This window comes from Bombina bombina, chromosome 7, assembly GCF_027579735.1.
Source record: "Bombina bombina isolate aBomBom1 chromosome 7, aBomBom1.pri, whole genome shotgun sequence".
Taxonomy (NCBI): Eukaryota; Metazoa; Chordata; class Amphibia; order Anura; family Bombinatoridae; genus Bombina; species Bombina bombina.
In genome coordinates this window covers 412,280,464-412,299,593 of record NC_069505.1, presented here as the reverse complement: position 1 = coordinate 412,299,593, position 19,130 = coordinate 412,280,464, and positions in this window count along the sequence as shown.

Sequence of the window (19,130 nt, the reverse complement as noted above, 5' to 3'; positions counted from 1 at the left end):
CAAAAGTACATTCTACAGTTACACTCAACACTGATAAAATATGTAACAAAAAATATTGCATCAGAAAGTTATAAGGGCTCAAAGATATGAGAACAAACGAAATGTCAAAGTAGAGTTTCTGCCGAAAGTCCGTAGAATCAATGTGCTTTATTGGTCAACCATGAGAACACAACAGAACTAACGCGTTTAAGCAAGTAGTAGCTGTATTCATAGACTCATTTCTCGGCCTTCCTGTCTCCCTTATTTACACATTTCTGTCCTCTAATTAAAAAAAGTGTGAGTTTATCTATGTTTAACTCTTTATCCTCCTCTTCCCTTAGAGAATACAATTTGTTCAAACATTCTCAAGTATCCATAATGCAGTTGACTTGTGAAAGGATTAATAACAGAGGGTTTACCTCATATTCTAATTATTATATAGCTAAACTTTGCAATCTTATTTTAGTTACTTTAAAAACCAGGACTGAATATATGGGTTAATGTATCCACCAAACAGCAAGCCCTAACCAGGTGCGGAACAAAAGCTCCTAAGCTTACTTTACTGCCTTTTCAAATAAAGATACCAAGAGAACGAAGAAAAAAATTAATAGAAGTAAATTAGAAAGTTGCCTAAAATTTCTGCTCTTTCTGAATTATGAAAGATAAAAATGTGGGTTTCATATCCCTTTTAAGTCATATTTGGAATTTAAACCATCTTAGTGTTCTGGTTTGTAACCTAAAGATCCAAAAGATCTCACGTTTACCCTTAAAGAGACAGTCAATTCCGGAAAAAACTTTCATGATTCAAATAGGGCATATAATTTTAAACAACTTTCCAATTTACTTTTATCACCAATTTTGCTTTGTTCTCTTGGTATTCTTAGATGAAAGCTAAACCTAGGAGGTTCATATGCTGATTTCTTAGATCTTGAAGGCCGCCTCTAAGCTGAATGCATTTTGACCACTAGAGGGCGTTAGTTCATGTGTTTCATATAGATAACATTGAGCTCATGCACATGAATTTACTGAGGAGTGAGCACTGATTGCAAGTCTGTCAAAAGAACTGAAATAAGGGGGCAGTCTGTAGATGCTTACATACAAGGTAATTACAGAGGTAAAACGTATATTATAACTGTTTGTTATGCAAAACTGGGGAATTGGTAATAAAGTGATCATCTTTTAAAACAATAAAAATTCTGGTGTTGACTGTCCCTTTAAAACTCTGTCACCTCCTCTCTTTATATTCAATGAGAAGGAGTCTGTTATTCTATTATGCCGCTCTATAAAATGCTAACGGAGAAGCCTTTTCTTTCTCCTTTTTGCGGAAACTGATGTGATACTAGATAGATGCTCTCTCTTTCTAATTCTTGCTTTACTTGTCATTATACCTACGTACTGTAGGTGGCGCTGTTGACATGTAAATAGTTATACTACATGTGTAGATCTATAATTCAGACAAGTTTCATGCTTAAAAGTTTCGACTGTGACTGTGGATACAAAGTTATCACCTATTGTTACAAACTTACAGGCTTTACACTCAGAGAACCCATCATTTGTAATCCCTTTAACACTGAGCCAGGGAGATTTTATTTTTGTGTTTTGTAGGGGACTGTAGGTGAAATCATTTTACTAATTGTTTTACCCAAAGATATGAGATCTCGGGTGTCAGGAAAAAGAAGGCTGAAAAGGGCCTTAACAAAGAGATACACACAAATACATGTCTAATATATGTTTGTGTGTGTGTGTATAATATGTACAGTTGTATGCAAAAGTTTAGGCACCCCTGACGATTTCCATGATTTTCATTTATAAATAATTGGGCGTTTGGATCCGCAATTTCATTTTGATCTATCAAATAACTGAAGGACACAGTAACATTTCAGTAGTGAAATGAGGTTTATTGGATTAACAGAAAATGTGCAATATGCATCAAAACGACAGACAGGTGCATAAATTTGGGCACCCTTGTCATTTTGTTGATTTGACTACCTGTAATTACCTAGCACTGATTAATTGGAACACACAATTGGTTTGGTGAGCCCATTAAGCCTTGAACTTCATAGATGGGTGCATCCAATCATGAAAAAAGGTATTTAAGGTGGCCAATTGCAAGTTTTTGTTCTCTTTGACTCTCCTCTGAAGAGTGGCAACATGGGGGCCTCAAAACAACTCTCAAATCACCTGAAAACAAAGATTGTTCAACATTATAGTTTAGGGGAAGGCTACAAAAAGCTATCTCAGAGATTTAAGCTGTCAGTGTCCAATGTGAGGAACACAGTGAGGAAATGGAAGACCACAGACACAGTTCTTGTTAAGGCCAGAAGTGTCAGGCCAAGTAAAATATTAAAGCGGCAAAGAACGGTCAAAAACAGCCCACAGACCACCTCCTAAGACCTACAACATCATCTTGCTGCAGATGGTGTCACTGTGCATTGTTCAACAATTCAGCACACTTTGCACAAGTAGAAGCTGTATGGGAGAGTGATGCGGAAGAAGCCTTTTCTGCACACACGCCACAAACAGTCGCTTGAGGTATGCAAACGCACATTTGGACAAGCCAGCTTCATTTTGGAAGAAGGTGCTGTGGACTGATGAAACAAAGATTGAGTTATTTGGTCATAACAAGGGGCGTTATGCATGATGGCAAAAGATCACAGCGTTCCAAGACAAACACTTGCTAGCCGCAGTAAAATTTGATGGATGTTCCATCATGCTGTGGGGCTGTGTGGCCAGTGCCGGTACTGGGAATCTTGTTAAAGTTAAGGGTCGCATGGATTCCACTCAATATCAGCAGATACTTGAGAATAATGTTGAGGAATCAGTCAAAGATGAAGTTACGCTGGGGCTGGATATTTCAACAAGACAACGACCCTCAAAATCTACTCTGGCATTTATGTCGAGGAACAAGTACAATGTTCTGGAATGGCCATCCCAGTGCCCAGACCTGAATATCATTGAAAATCTTTGCGGTGATTTAAAGCGGGCTGTCCATGCTCGGCAACCATCAAATCTAACTGAACTGGAGATGCTTTGCAAGGAGGAATGGTCCAAAATACCTTCATCCAGAATCCAGACACTCCTCACAGGCTATAGGAAGCGTCTAGAGGCTGTTATTTCTGCTAAAGGAGGCTCTACTAAATATTGATGCGATATTTCTGTTGGGGTGCCCAAATTTATGCACCTGTCTAATTTTGTTTTGATGCATATTGCACATTTTCTGTTAATCCAATAAACCTCATTTCACTACTGAAATATTACTGTGTCCTTCAGTTATTTGATAAATCAAAATGAAATTGATGATCCAAACATCCAATTATTAATAAATGAAAATCATGGAAATTGTCAGGGGTGCCTAAACTTTTGCATACAACTGTATGTATGCGTTTACATATGTATTTACAGACAAACGTATGTGTGTATATATATATATATATATATATATATATATATATATATATATATATATATATATATTTTTTTTTAGACAACATGTGCCTTTCAAATGTAAAGCAAAATAGGCTTGGATGCATTTTAAACGAAGCAGTTCATGCAAAAGGATATCACTTAAGAGCGTAATGTTAGTATAGATACCGTAGTCCCCAGCATAATAATAATAATGGATGGTGTGTATAAGCAAATACCGGCACTTAAGGACAGCAGTCTGCCAGTTAACATGCAACAGCTCCTGGGAATGAGGGAACGAACTGCGCTCTTATAAACAATCTCACCCAATCTTCAGGGGTTAAATGTATGGACGATCCTTCTCACCAATTCGTTATGCCATTCAGACAGCACAAGGTATCCGTAACAACGTTTTGCACTACTGCTTACGGCTACCTTGTGTGGGTGCTGGTTTAGGGTCCCAGGGGAGACCTTGACGTTGTCCTGGGCTTCATCCTTTGGCGCCAAATGTAACTGACTTCCCCCAGTTTTGCTTTTAAACATTGCTGTGAATCTTCCGGTCGAGTGCCAGGTTTTCTGTGTGTTGGCCTGGGTTGCTGGGAACTTTGCAGCTGACTGTCACTGTTCAGAGCTGTGGAGTTTGCTGTGGCTTAGGATGTGTACCCAGTCCAGTCTGTGAGTGCGGTCCATTCCTGTGTTTTGTATTTACATTGGGGAGGTTACAAAAGCCTGTGTCACCCTGGGAGGTTCTTAGTTGGTTTGTTTAAAAGTATGCATTGTGTGAGTGCTGGTTTAGGGTTCCAGGAAGGTGGAGACCTTGACGTGGTCCTGGGCTTGATCCTATGGCGCCAAATGTAACGGACTTCCCCCAGTTTTGCTTTTAAACATTACTGTAAATCTGCTGGTTTTCTGTGTGTTGTGTTGATAATGTTTGTAATGCTTCCCTGTGGGCCTGTCACCCAGGCTGCTCTGGGGTTAACTGCCTACTTTGCAGCTGTCTGTCAGTGTTCAGGGCTGTGGCGTTTGCTGTGGCTTAGGATGTGTACCCAGTCCAGTCTGTGAGTGCGGTCCATTCCTGTGTTATATATATATATATAAATATATATATATATATATATATAATATTATTATTATTCTTTATTTATAAAGCGCTAAAAGATTCCGCAGCGCTGTCCATGCGTACAAAGAAAAAAGTACAGTACAATAAAATATAAAATACACCGGACAAAGCTTAACAAATAAATACAGGGGGAATTGAGGGCCCTGTTCTCGTGGGAATTTACAATCTAGATGGGTAGGAGGGGGAGAAACAGGAGGTGGGGACTGCAAAGGTGAGAATGATATTAGTGTGGAGTTAGATGAGGGCAGCAATTAGGCAAGTGGAATTCATATATATATATATTGTTTAAGAATAAATAGAACGTATTCTGCTATGTGAAAAACAATGGAATTTGAAATATTCATGTCGGGGTAAGCACTTGGTTAAACATGATCAGGTTTGCAAGCGAGTATGGGTGTTCTTTTAGTTCTTTTTTAATTGAAGTCTATAGTGAAATACATTAATGCGGTTGCAATATTTGAAGTTCAGCTCTTTGCGCGCGTCCAATTTTTGCTTGAGCACAATTTAACTTAAGTCTATTTAAATTGTGCTCCACTTATAATTTAGACCTCTATTAGCAATGCCAGCAGGACTATTTGAATGAAATTGCTTAAAAAGAATGGTTTAACCCTGAGGATATACAGCCCTGTGCATCTCCTCCGTTATGGTTAGAGAATCTTATAAAAAGGTGTTAAACAGTAAATACACACCAGACATAATGATCTATTCAAAGAAAAGATTACCCTTAGCATATTAGTTGTTTAAATATTGAAAATATTTCCGTAAATGTTTAGTTTCTTTAAAGGGACACTGAACCAATTTTTTTCTTTCGTTATTCAGATAGAGCATGCAATTTTAAGCAAATTTCTAATTTACTCCTATTATCAAATTTTCTTCATTCATCTTGCTATCTTTATTTGAAAAGCAAAAATGTAAGTTTAGATGCCGGCCCATTTTTGGTGAACAACCTGTGTTGTTCTTCCTGATTGGTGGATAAATTTGATGACATCACCGCATAACTTTATTTATACTTAACAATGTTAAGTATAGGAGCAGGGGGGCATGCTGCTTAGAAGCCTGCTTCTAAGGCATCTAAGCAGCTACAGACCCCTAAGACTCATCGTTGGAAAGGTAATCGCCTAACCTTTCCAACAGTGTAAGTCTTGGGGATCTGAAGAAAAAAAAAAGTTACAAAAAATGTTTTAAAAGAAAAACTTTAGAAAAGCTTAGCTCCCAGGTGGGAAAGGGCTTAGCACTCAAAGGGTTAAAGTACTTAGAGACAGTGAGTCAAAAATAAAGTTTCATGATTCAAATAGAGCAGCGATTTAAAGCAACTTTCTGATTTACTCCTATTATCCATTTTTCTTCATTCTTTTGGTATCTTTATTTGAATCTAAACTTAGGAGCCAGCCTATTTTTGATTCAGAACCTGGGTAATGCTACATTTAGCCACCAATCAGCAAACGCTACCCAGGTTCTGAACCAAAAATTGACCGGCTCCTAAGCTAACATTCAAATAGATACCAAGAGAACAAAGAAAAATTGATAATTGGAGTAAATTAGAAAGTTGCTTAAAATTGCTGCTCTATCTGAATCATGAACGTTTAATTTTGACTACACTATCCCTTTTAAGTTTTTATAAAGTAATGGGGCTGCCATGTTTTGAACTAGTTTTCTATTTAACTCCAACCAAAGCTGTATAGTATCCCTTTGAGATTATCCTATGTTCCGCACAGTCTCTTTAATAACCTGTTTTATGTCTGTGTTCCTAATTGTCTTCAGCAGGGGAAACAGATAAGCTAAGGCAACTTAAGTTCAAATGTGGCGGCACCCAATACTTTATAGACAATCAATGGAATTAAAAAATACATTTTAAAAAATCTGAGTTAAATTGCAGGAAAAAGGGAACAGAAGAAATAATGAAAATGTATTGCAAAGTTTAACTACGCATAATGAAACATTTAATATTACAATCTCATACTGTTTCATATCTCTTTAATGACAAGTAACACCCAGGGCATTATCTTTACTGGGAGCCTGCTGCTTGCTGACACTGAGTAGAAGCTGCATTACTGTGCACCAGGGATTCACCACAAAAATATACGCAAACTGCAGCAGCCATTAGCTGGCTCTGTCTCACCTGCGAGTTGTTGCAATCATTTTATTAAAATAGTTCATATTTGTAGCTAATTGTAGGTGAGTGAGAGCGGGTTTGTTTAGGATGGTATTTTGTATATTTATCTAAAATGTATTTAAAGCCAAAATCATTTTGGTGCAAACGGAGAAAATTGTGCCATTTCACTGTTTGGGATACGAAATGAGACTGGGGTCTCTTGCGTCCTCACATGGCACACGGTTCTGGGTGTGTGGTTATAGCATTAAGCTTTACAGGATGCCAGTAGGTAAGCACTTGCCAAAAGAGCTGACAATCTAGATCTCATGTCCTTGCCAGTAAGCACAATTTTTATTTAAAGGGTCACTATAGGTAAAAAAAATAAAAAAAAATTCTGTGCATATTATAGAACAGCAAATAATTATTGCTCTGCCTGCAAAAGTGAAACTAGCAGTAAATAAATTAAGTACTGCAGTAGTCATTCTTATCATTTGATTGGCTGAATTCCCACAGCTGTATCAGTGGGTATGAACAAGTTAAACAGTAATTGTTTTACAGCAGTAATGTGGTTTGCTGACATCTAGTGGATAGTTTGGTTTGTTACAAGTAATGATGAATGACGTTCTGTTAATAAAACAAGGTGTTTGTTTATCCTGAGCTGTTGGTCTTTTGTTGCTACACACCAGCTCCACACACCTATGCTTATATAGATTTCTAGATACTTTGTAACATTAAGGGCTAGATTACAAGTGGAGCGCAATTTATCCTTTGTGCGACCTGCAGTCTGGTATCGCAAATGGGTGGTATAGAACATTAACAAGACGATCTTGAAAACAGCAGACATTTTTTTTAGTGCACATTATATTTTTAATGGGGAGCTCTCTTATTGTTCATATTACAAGTGGTGGATTAAAGGGACAGGCTACTCCCAAAATTGTTATTGTTTAAAAAGATAGATAATCCCTTTATTACCCATTCCCCACTTTTTCAAACCAACACTGTTATATAAATATTATAATTAATTATAGTTGCATAAAATAAAGTTCCAGCTGATATATGTGAGTACAGATATTTAAATGCTAAATAAGGTATTTGAATAACACAGAACCAGTTTTGGATCCTATATTGGTTTATGAAACAGGGAAAAGAAATACACTTGGTTACGATGCCTCTAGATAATCTCAAAGTCTATTAAACCTAACTTGATAATCAGTTTTATGACCAAAACTAGCAGTCAGGTGAGCAGGAGAATAAAACACTGAACAAATAACCAGCATACCTGACCGAAGATATTCTACATATGTGTAAATATTGTTATTGGTATACAGTGTTCTCCACAGAAGGTTTTGCCAGCCGGTTGGGGGCAGTGAAATATTTTCTTTTATGCAAAGCACAAATTAATTGCATAATTTACCATAAATGTATTTAATGTTTGTGCAATAAAAAAATAAAATTTTTAATATTAGCTAATTTTAGCTTAATATTGGTTACAATTTTATCCGGGTGGTCAGTAAAATCAGCCGGGTGGTGCACCTGCTATAAGGGTCCTGGGGAGTACACTGGTACTTATAAACAAGAGATCAGACTATGGCAGTGATGGCGAACCTTGGCACTCCAGATATTACAGAACTACATTTCCCATGATTCTTAGGCACTCTGAGGACCAGTTGAGCATCATGGGAAATGTAGTTCTTAAACATCTGGAGTGACTAGGTTCGCCATCACTGGACTATGGTCTCTATTTTTATACGAAGCCACCAGGATAATCCTCACACTAGTGGGTTCATCAAAGAGACTAGACAATATGTACTTATCTGAACTATCCAACAAGCTTCTATGATATAACTTCAGGGATGCGCAATTCCTATCGCCCGACGCCCGGGACATGCAGTTTCTGGAGCCGGGCATGTGTTTTATTTTTACATTTAGCCCTGCTGCGGACAAGCTTTTTTTTTTCTCCCTGTGCTATTAGCACTAGGAGCTGGGTTACACAGTGCAGCCAGGGCCGGTGCTTGCATAATGCAGACAGACAAGGCAGCCGGGGGATCTCCTTGTGAGTACTAAATGTCATAGACCGGCTCCTGCAGACCTGCACACTGACACTCTCCCCTCCCTCCATAGGGCGAAACTGCCCTAATCTAGCCCAGCAGGGGATACTTCAGGTGGTGAGCTTGCTCTGAGCGGTTGCGACGTGCATGCACAAAGTTTTTAAAAAATTTGCACAGGTAGGAAGAGCCAGCTGTACATATGTATTTTTAGGGACTTTTTTTGTACGCCAACACTGTCAGTATTTAGCGCGGCTCTATGTTACATGTTCTCGGTTCACACAGCTGCAGTATGATGATAGGGCTGTTGATGAGGAAAATACAGAACGCCTCAACTCCCTCCGTATCTGAGAGCTAGCTAACCCGGTGAGTGACACATGTAATAAAATAAAAATTAAATCTCCATACTATAATCCAGCCAATCCTTCCTTTGCAGACATTGTCTAGCATTTTTTAAATTAAATTGCAAAAAATATTTTGATTGTTATGGCATGTTCCTTAAATGGACAAGAAACCCCCAAACAGTTTGAAAGCATGAATCGCATAAAAATTAATTGCTCTCTATGAGCAGATATTGTTCATTTTTTTTAGAATTTAATCCCTCCATTGGGCTCACTAAAGTCTACCTGGGTAGGATTTTTAGCCATACACATGCCAGTCACTTGTTTGTTTGGCACATAAAGGGTTAACAGACCCTTTCTACTTTCACTAATCTGTCACAGTCTAGCCACTCCAAGCAAGCCTGTGACTTAGTTCAGTGGGTGCAAGGGTTAACAACACTCTCTAGTCTGTCCTAGACTTAGAAAAAGTGCCCAAAACTCCCCTTTACTGCCACCCAAACTAAATAAGCTGCCACTACTTGCAATTTATTTATGGGAAATCCTAAGGAAAAACCCAGACTAACAACTTAAAGGGACACTCAAGTTAAATTAAATGTTCATGATACAGATACAGCATGTAATTTTAAACAATTTTCCAATTTACTTCTATTAAAAAAATGTGCACAGTCTTTTATATTTACAATTTTTGAATCACCAGATCCTACTGAGCATGTGCAAGAATTCACAGACTATACGTATATGCATTTGTGATTGGCTGATTGCTATCACATGGTACAAGGGGAGTGGAAATATACATAACTTTGAAATTTGTTATAAAAAAAATCTACTCATTTGAAGTTCAGGCTAAGTGTTATTGCATTGTCTTGTTATCTTGCATTTGTTGATTATGCAAATCTAATGTGTTGACTGGTCCTTTAACTCCCAGAATACAATTTAGCAAAAAATAACTTAAAATCACATTACTAATACTTCCAGTCTCTTTCAGTAACGTGGTTCAAATATTAGGCAAAGGCAAAAACTTAATAATTGAATATTTATTATGTGAAGAATTATGCACAGTGCATTATTAATAAAAATATGTTAAATAGAATTATACACAAGCAAACAGTTTTAAAAACAAAACTGAGAAATAACAGAAACCTTAACATTTACTATCTTTTACTTGTCTGTGCCAGGTAGATGGCAGGAAAAGTTGGTCACTCGCTCTGTAGTATACAGCCTCCCATGAAGAATGAACCACTTGAATTGTTAAACACAATATTTTATACTTGTTACCGTGATATCAAATGGCTTGATCCAACCTTCTTGCAGAGGGGACTAGGGAAATATCCACCCCTCTCTTTTTACGACGGGTCATAAAGCTCAGCATCTTTGGGTGAAATTACAGAACACCTTATAACTTCTGCTATGTACATCTATTTCATATACACAGAAAGGCAATCCCTTAGTGATTTTGTAAAGAGTATTTTGATACCAAACACCATATATATTGCATTCTTTATGTTTCTGAGGCATTATTACTTATAAAAGCACTCATTTGCAAGGCTGGTTGTCTGGTCCATGACCCCAGGTTAGTTCCTTGAAAAAGGCCCTGTGTTTCATCAATCCCTTTGCTGACAGGTTGGGGCAATAAAGTTCTCTTGTGCATCTTACAAGCTTATTTATTAGGGGTTCTGGCTGATCAAAGGTAAAACACATTAACACAAAAACACAGATCTTCTTGAAAAAACAAATGTTTTTAGCAAACAGGCTTAAGAAAATGAACCCCTTAGCGTCTAAATCATGAGGTATTCATGACAACATGTAACCCACACTAGCACAATTTGATGCTGGTTATGTCTTTGCAGACAGCTAGCTCCCACAAGGCATCCTTGTGGTTGGATATGGGGCTGATATTAGTATGTGTGTGTTGTATGAGAGTGTGTGTTTTGTATTAGTGTGTGTGTTGTATGAGAGTGTGTGTTTTGTATTAGTGTGTGTGGTGTATGAGAGTATGTGTTTTGTATTAGTGTGTGTGGTGTATGAGAGTATGTGTTTTGTATTAGTGTGTGTGATGTGTGTGTGTGGTATGAGAGTATGTGTTTTGTATTAGTGTGTGTGTTGTATGAGAGTATGTGTTTTGTAGTGTGTGTGTTGTATGAGCGTGTGTGTATGTGTGTTGTATGCATTAGTGTGTGTGATGTATGTGTGGTATGAGAGTATGCATTTTGTATTAGTGTGTGTGTGTGTGTTGTATGGGAGTCTGTGTTTTGTATTAGTGTGAGGTGTGTATGTGTGTTGTATGAGAGTGTTTTGTATTAGTGTGTTGTATGAGATTGTGTGTGTGTTTGTCAGGGTTTTTTCCCTGTTTTTTTGCCATGTGCTGCTGGCAGCCATTTTACTCACCTCTCTTGCTGACTCTAGTGCATACTGTGTGATGCTGCTCATTTCCTGCACTTCATTTTATGGCCAGACTGGTGTACATCATCAGTGTGAGACGGGATTCAGTCTCAGAATTGTGATATCATCACTTACTATTTAAAGGGCCTCTGTTCAGTATGCTTTGCTCTTGCGTTGTCTCAGACCTGTTTGTGAGAGCTCCTGTGTATTACCTGGCTGTCTGACGTCCCTCCTGGTTCCTGATCCCTGGCTTGTTCCTGACTCTGCTGTTCTCCTTGTTCCTGATTCCGGCTCCTCTGACTACTCACTTTGGCTCCTGACTCGGCTCGCCTGACTATTCGCTTTGGCTCCTGACTCGGCTCATCTGACTATTCGCTTTGGCTCCTGACTCGGCTCATCTGACTACCAGCTCTGGTTTTGATTCCTGGCTTGTTATTTGTTTTGTGGACTTTTTATTATTTTTTGCTATTAATAAAGGTGTGATTATTTTTGCACTTCTCATCTCAGTCTTATTCCTGGCACCCTGACATTACGCAAGGGCCATGAATCCTGATGGTGCTAATAATCCACCTTTACCTGCCATAATTTACAGGATGGATGAACAGGATCACCGGTTGGATCAATTTGTACTAGCCCTACAAACCCTGCTGACTCACACTGCACATTTGGACCAAAGTGTTCCGCAAGTTGTGGCTGCTCCTGTTTCCGCTGCTGCACCTAGTCCTACCAGAAGCATGTCCGGTTCTGCATCTCTACCTCAGCGATATAGAGGCGATCCTAATTAGTGCAGAGGGTTTTTGAACCAGGTGGGCATTTACTTTGAGATGTTACCTCAGGCGTTTCCCTCTGACAGAGCTAAGGTGGGATTTCTCATCTCGTTACTCTCTGACACAGCTCTTGCCTGGGCTAATCCCTTGTGGGAGACTAATAAACCTATGATTTCAAATTACCCTGAATTTGTGGCCTCCTTTCGAAGGGTATTTGATGTTCCGGCTCATTCCTCCTCTGCTGCTAAACGACTCATGTCCATTCAGCAAGGTACAAGATCTGTTGCTCAGTATGCCATTGAGTTCCATACGCTTGCCACAGAGGTAGGTTGGAACAATGAAGCCCTTGTTGCCACCTTCTTTCATGGGCTCTCTGAAGTGATTAAAGACGAAGTTGCTGCCAGAGATTTACCAGAAGATCTTGAGGCATTGGTGTCTTTTTTTATCCTAATTGACATCAGACTAAGTGAGAGGCCCTCTTTCAAGCAGCGCCTGCAGAAGCCTCCTGTTCCGTTGTCTCCTACGTGTTCCTTCCCACCCATGCCTCCCTCTCCTCCCATGCCTCCTAGTCTCGAGTCACCAGGTACTGCTGAGCCGATGCAGTTGGGATTCACGCGTCTCTCCATGGCGGAGAGGGCGTTTAGGAGAAGGGAGGGGCTCTCCCTCTATTGTGGGTTACAGGGCCACCTTTTGAAGTCTTGTCCTACACGGCCGGGAAACGCTCACACCTAAGGTCCTGTCGGGGGCAGACCTTGGGTGGTTTATCCTCGTCCCCGGAACCGCTAAAGGAGAAACCTTTGGTCACGGTTGTCCTTTCCTGGGTGGACTCCTCGATAGTCACCCAGGCTCTTGTTGACTCCTGTGCTGCGGGCTATTTCATTGACAGTGCTTTTGTATCAAAGCACTCCATTTCTGTTTTGCCTCGGTCCGTTCCGCTTGCTATTGAGGCCATTGATGGCAGGCCCCTTCAGCCCGCACTCGTTATTCACGAAACTGCTCTGTTATCCATGGCTGTTGGGGCTCTCCATTTTTAAACCCTCCAGTTCCAGGTGATAAACTCTCCGCATTTTCCGGTTGTTTTGGGTTATCCCTGGCTCTAAAAGCACAATCCCAGTCTCGACTGGCGCAGGTCCAAAATTTTGTCGTGGTCTCCGCAATGTATTTCCACTTGTCTTCGGAAACCAGTTAAAGTCTTGTGCACTTCTTCAGTATCTCAATTGCCAGAGGAGTACCGAGAGTTCCTAGACGTTTTTGACAAGGTGCGTGCCGGTACGTTGCCTCCTCACCGGTCTAACGATTGTGCCATAGACCTGCAACCCGGAGCCATTCCTCCTCGGGGCCGGGTTTACCCTCTGTCTGTTGCGGAGAATTATGCTATGGAGGAGTATGTTGCCGATGCTCTGTCGCGAGGGATCATCCGCAAATCCTGCTCTCCTGCAGGGGCTGGCTTCTTCTTTGTGATCTCGTTAGGATCAAGGAGGGCCACGAATGGAAAACAGCATTTAACACCAGGAGCGGGCATTATGAGTATCTTGTAATGCCCTTTGGCCTATGTAATGCTCCTGCTGTTTTCCAGGAATTTATTAATGATGTCCTATGAGATATGTTGCAACAGTGTGTTGTGGTGTACTTAGATGACTCATACACTCACCCACACTTGAGGCTCATCGTTCTAATGTTACACGGGTTCTTCAGAGACTACGTGAGAACGGCCTGTTTTGTAAACTCGAGAAATGTGAGTTCCATCAGACTCAAGTAAACTTCCTAGGTTATGTTATCTCCGTTGCAGGGTTCTCCATGGATCCTGACAAGTTATCTGCAGTTCTGCAGTGGCCTCGCCCAATTGGTCTTCGGTCTATTCAACGTTTTTTGGGGTTCGCCAATTACTATAGAAAGTTTATTAAAAACCTTTCTTCCTTGGTAATCACAGACATGACCCGTAAAGAGAATGATCCACTCCATTGGTCACCTACTGCCATTAAGGCCTTTGATAGTTTTAAGACTGCCTTTGCTGCCACTCCAGTTCTGGCTCATCCTAACCCTGTCCTGCCTTTTGTTCTTGAGGTCGATGCTTCTGAGACTGGAGTAGGTGCCCTCTTGTCTCAACGTCCTACGCCTGACGGTTCCTTGCATCTGTGTGGTTTCTTCTCTAAGAAATTGTCTCCAGCGGAGTGCAATTATGAAATTGGCGACAGGGAATTACTAGCCATAGTTTTGGCACTCAAGGAATGGAAGCATCTTCTCGAGGGTACTAGCGTGCCAGTGCTCATTCTTACTGACCACAAGAATTTAACTTATATATCTGAAGCAAAACGTTTGTCGCCTCGACAGGCCAGATGGGCCTGGTAGTAAGAATGTTAGGGCTGATGCCCTCTCTCGACAATTTTCGCCTCTGTCCAAGGAGGAGTCTGTACCTACTCCAGTTATACCTCCTGACCATATTTTGGCTACCATACGTACTAATTTGACTTCTCCCTTTGGGGAGGAGATCCTGGCTGCACAAATTAGTGCACCTCTTGAGAAACCTAGTGGTAAGTGTTTTGTTCCTGAGAATCTTAGAACTAAACTTTTGCACACTTACCACTATCCTAAAGCCGCAGGTCACCCAGGCATGAACCAAATGATTTTGTCTGTCGCTCGACAATTCTGGTGGCCAGGTCTTCGTTCTGATGTTGCTGCGTATGTTGCCTCCTGCTCAGTTTGTGCACAGAATAAGACTCCTCGACGTCTTCCTGTGGGTCTTCTTCAACCTATTGCTAATGGTGAGCGTCCTTGGACACATCTTTCCATGGACTTCATTGTCGAGCTCCCTGTTTCCAATGGCAATACTGTTATCCTTATGGGGGTTGACCGTTTTTCTAAAATGTCACATTGCATTCCCTTGAAGAAGTTGCCTACCGCTCAGGAGCTTGCTTCAATTTTTGCCCGGTAGGGCTTCCGTTTACATGGGTTACCCAAGGAGATAGTGTCGGACCGGGGGAGCCAGTTTGTCTCCAGATTTTGGCGTTCCTTTTGTGCTCAAATGGGGATCCAGCTTTCCTTCTCCTCGGCATATCACCCTCAATCCAATGGGGCTGTGGAACGGTCTAATCAAGCTCTGGAACAGTTCCTCCGTTGCTATGTCTCAGATCATCACAATAATAGTTTGCTTGTAATAGTGCTATTAATGCTTCCTCCAAGTTATCCCCGTTCTTGGCGAATTATGGGTTTCAACCATCCTTGTTGCCCGATTCATTCATGTCTCAGGGTATTCCTGCTTTGGAGGAGCATCTCCGGCAACTCCGTTCCACGTGGGTGAAGATTCAGGATTGGCTTCATCGTTCTATGCAGCGCCAAAAGTTCCAGGCCGATCGTAGGCGTCTGCCCGCGCCTTCCTACCAGGTTGGTGAGAGAGTTTGGCTGTCCTCCCGCAACTTGAACCTTTGTGTGCCTTCCAATAAACTGGCTCCCCGTTATGTTGGTCCTTTTCGAATACTCCAACTGGTCAATCCTGTGGCCTACGCTCTTGACCTTCCTCCTGCAATGCGCATCTCCAATGTTTTTCATGTCTCCCTCTTGAAACCATTAGTTTGTAATCGGTTTACCACTGTGTTGCCTTGTCCCCGTCCTATCTTTGTTGACAACCATGAGGAGTATGAGGTCAGCAGCATTATTGACTCTCGTATGTCCAGGGGCAGCGTACAGTATTTAGTTCACTGGAGGGGCTATGGTCTGGAGGAGCGTTCATGGGTTCCCTCCTCTAATATTCATGTTCCCGCCCTCCTCCGTGCCTTCCATGCCTGTTTCCCCAATAAGCCTTTTGTCCTCCCTCGGGGGAGGGGTCTTTGAGGGGAGGGTACTGTCAGGGTTTTTTCCCTGTTTTGTTTGCCATGTGCTGCTGGCAGCCATTTTACTCACCTCTCTTGCTGACTCTAGTGCATACTGTGTGTTGCTGCTCATTTCCTGCACTTCCTTTTATGGCCAGACTGGTGTACATCATCAGTGTGAGACAGGATTCAGTCTCAGAATTGTGATGTCATCACTTATTATTTAAAAGGCCTCTGTTCAGTATGCTTTGCCCTTGCGTTGTCTCAGACCTGTTTGTGAGAGCTCCTGTGTATTACCTGGCTGTCTGACGTCCTTCCTGGTTCCTGATCCCTGGCTTGTTCCAGACTCTGCTGCTCTCCTTGTTCCTGATTCCGGCTCGTCTGACTATTCGCTTTGGCTCCTGACTCGGCTCATCTGACTACCAGCTCTGGTTTTGATTCCTGGCTTGTTATTTGTTTTGTGGACTTTTTATTATTTTTTGCTATTAACCCTTTGAGTGCTAATGACGGCTCTGAGCCGTCACAGAGTTTCCCACTCTGGTGCTAATGACGGCTCAGAGCCGTCACTAGCACTCTCCCATCTTGAGGGAGATCTGGGGGCTCCCACCCGCTCCTACCCCGGCGATCGTTCCTGTAGAGTGACAGGCATCGCCGGAGCTTCCCGTTTTGCGTGGTCACATCATGCACAATAACGTGATGACGTCACTGCACAACTTTATTTATACTTAACAATGTTAAGTATAGGAGTAGGGTGCATGCTGCTTAGAAGCCTGTCTCAGGCATCTAAGCAGCTACAGACCCCCAAGACCCACCATTGGAAAGGTAATCGCCTAACATTTCCAACGGTGTAAGTCTTGGGGGTCTGAGAAAAATTAAAAAAAAGTTAAAAAAAAATTGCTCCAAAAAATAAAAAAAAGCATTAAAAAAATCTTAGTACCCAGGTGGGGAAGTGCTTAGCGCTCAAAGGGTTAATAAAGGTGTGATTATTTTTGCACTTCTCGTCTCAGTCTGACTCCTGGCACCCTGACAGTGTTGTATGAGAGTATGCGTTTTGTATTACTGTGTGTGTTGTATGACATTGTGTGTAGTGTGGGTGTGTGTGGTTCTTGAAGGTATGTGATATCATGGCACCGGGTCTTGGGGGGGGGAGTTCCAAGAACCTTGGATTAAACCTATTTTTTACTTTGTAATTTTCCTGGCCATACTGCTATAAATTACATTTGATTTACACTAAATGGTATGGCTCAGCAAAATCCCTCTATGGGTGGGCTGCTTTAGCCACAGTGGGGCAGTCATTCCGCATGGTATGGCTTGTTTTGTCACTCTAAAATTCTGCACCAGGGCAAGTTTCTAATTGGGTGAAAAATAGTCTGCTCTACTCCTTACATACAGTCTTAAAATTGCCACGGCTGAAAGAACAGTTACTGCTGCCATAGGTTACTTCCACAGAATGTATGTATGCATGTGTATGTGTTTGTGTAAATATGTGTGTAATATATGTGTTCATAAATGTATATGTGGTTGTGTGTGTGTGTAAATATGTGTATGAGTATGTGTAAATATGTATTTGTGTTTGTGTAAATATCTGTGTGAGTATGTGTAAATATGTATTTGTGTGTGTGTAAATATGTGTATGAGTATGTGTAAATATGTATTTGTGTGTGTGTAAATATGTATTTGTGTGTGTAAATATGTTTTTATGCGTGTGTAAATATGTGTATGAGTATGTGTAAATATGTATTTGTGTGTGTGTAAATATGTGTATGAGTAACAGTGTAAATATGTATTTGTGTGTGTGTAAATATGTATTTGTGTCTGTGTAAATATGTGTATGAGTATGTGTAAATATGTATTTATGCGTGTGTAAATATGTGTATGAGAATGTGTAAATATGTATTTGTGTGTGTGTATAAATATGTGTATGAGTAACAGTGTAAATATGTATTTGTGTGTGTGTAAATATGTGTATGAGTAACAGTGTAAATATGTATTTTTGTGTGTGTAAATATGTGTATGAGTAACAGTGTAAATATGTATTTGTGTGTGTGTGTAAATATGTGTATGAGCATGTGTAAATATGTGTATGAGTAACAGTGTAAATATGTATTTGTGTGTGTGTAAATATGTGTATGAGTATGTGTAAATATGTATTTGTGTGTGTGTAAATATGTGTATGAGTAACAGTGTAAATATGTATTTGTGTGTGTGTAAATATGTGTATGAGTATGTGTAAATATGTATTTGTGTGTGTGTGTATATATGTGTATGAGTAACAGTGTAAATATGTGTATGAGTAACAGTGTAAATATGTATTTGTGTGTGTGTGTAAATATGTGAATGAGTATGTGTAAATATGTATTTGTGTGTGTGTAAATATGTGTATGAGTATGTGTAAATATGTATTTGTGTGTGTGTAAATATGTGTATGAGTATGTGTAAATATGTGTATGAGTATGTGTAAATATGTATTTGTGTGTGTGTGTAAATATGTGTATGAGTATGTGTAAATATGTATTTGTGTGTGTGTGTAAATATGTGTATGAGTAACAGTGTAAATATGTATTTGTGTGTGTGTGTAAATATGTGTATGAGTAACAGTGTAAATATGTATTTGTGTGTGTGTGTAAATATGTGTATGAGTAACAGTGTAAATATGTATTTGTGTGTGTGTGTAAATATGTGTATGAGTAACAGTGTAAATATGTATTTGTGTGTATGTGTAAATATGTGTATGAGTATGTGTAAATATGTATTTGTGTGTGTGTAAATATGTGTATGAGTAACAGTGTAAATATGTATTTGTGTGTGTGTGTGTGTAAATATGTGTATGAGTAACAGTGTAAATATGTATTTGTGTGTGTGTAAATATGTGTATGAGTATGTGTAAATATGTATTTGTGTGTGTGTAAATATGTGTATGAGTATGTGTAAATATGTATTTGTGTGTGTGTAAATATGTGTATGAGTAACAGTGTAAATATGTATTTGTGTGTGTGTAAATATGTGTATGAGTAACAGTGTAAATATGTATTTGTGTGTGTGTGTAAATATGTGTATGAGTATGTGTAAATATGTATTTGTGTGTGTGTAAATATGTGTATGAGTAACAGTGTAAATATGTATGTGTGTGTGTGTGTGTGTAAATATGTGTATGAGTAACAGTGTAAATATGTATTTGTGTGTGTGTAAATGTGTATGA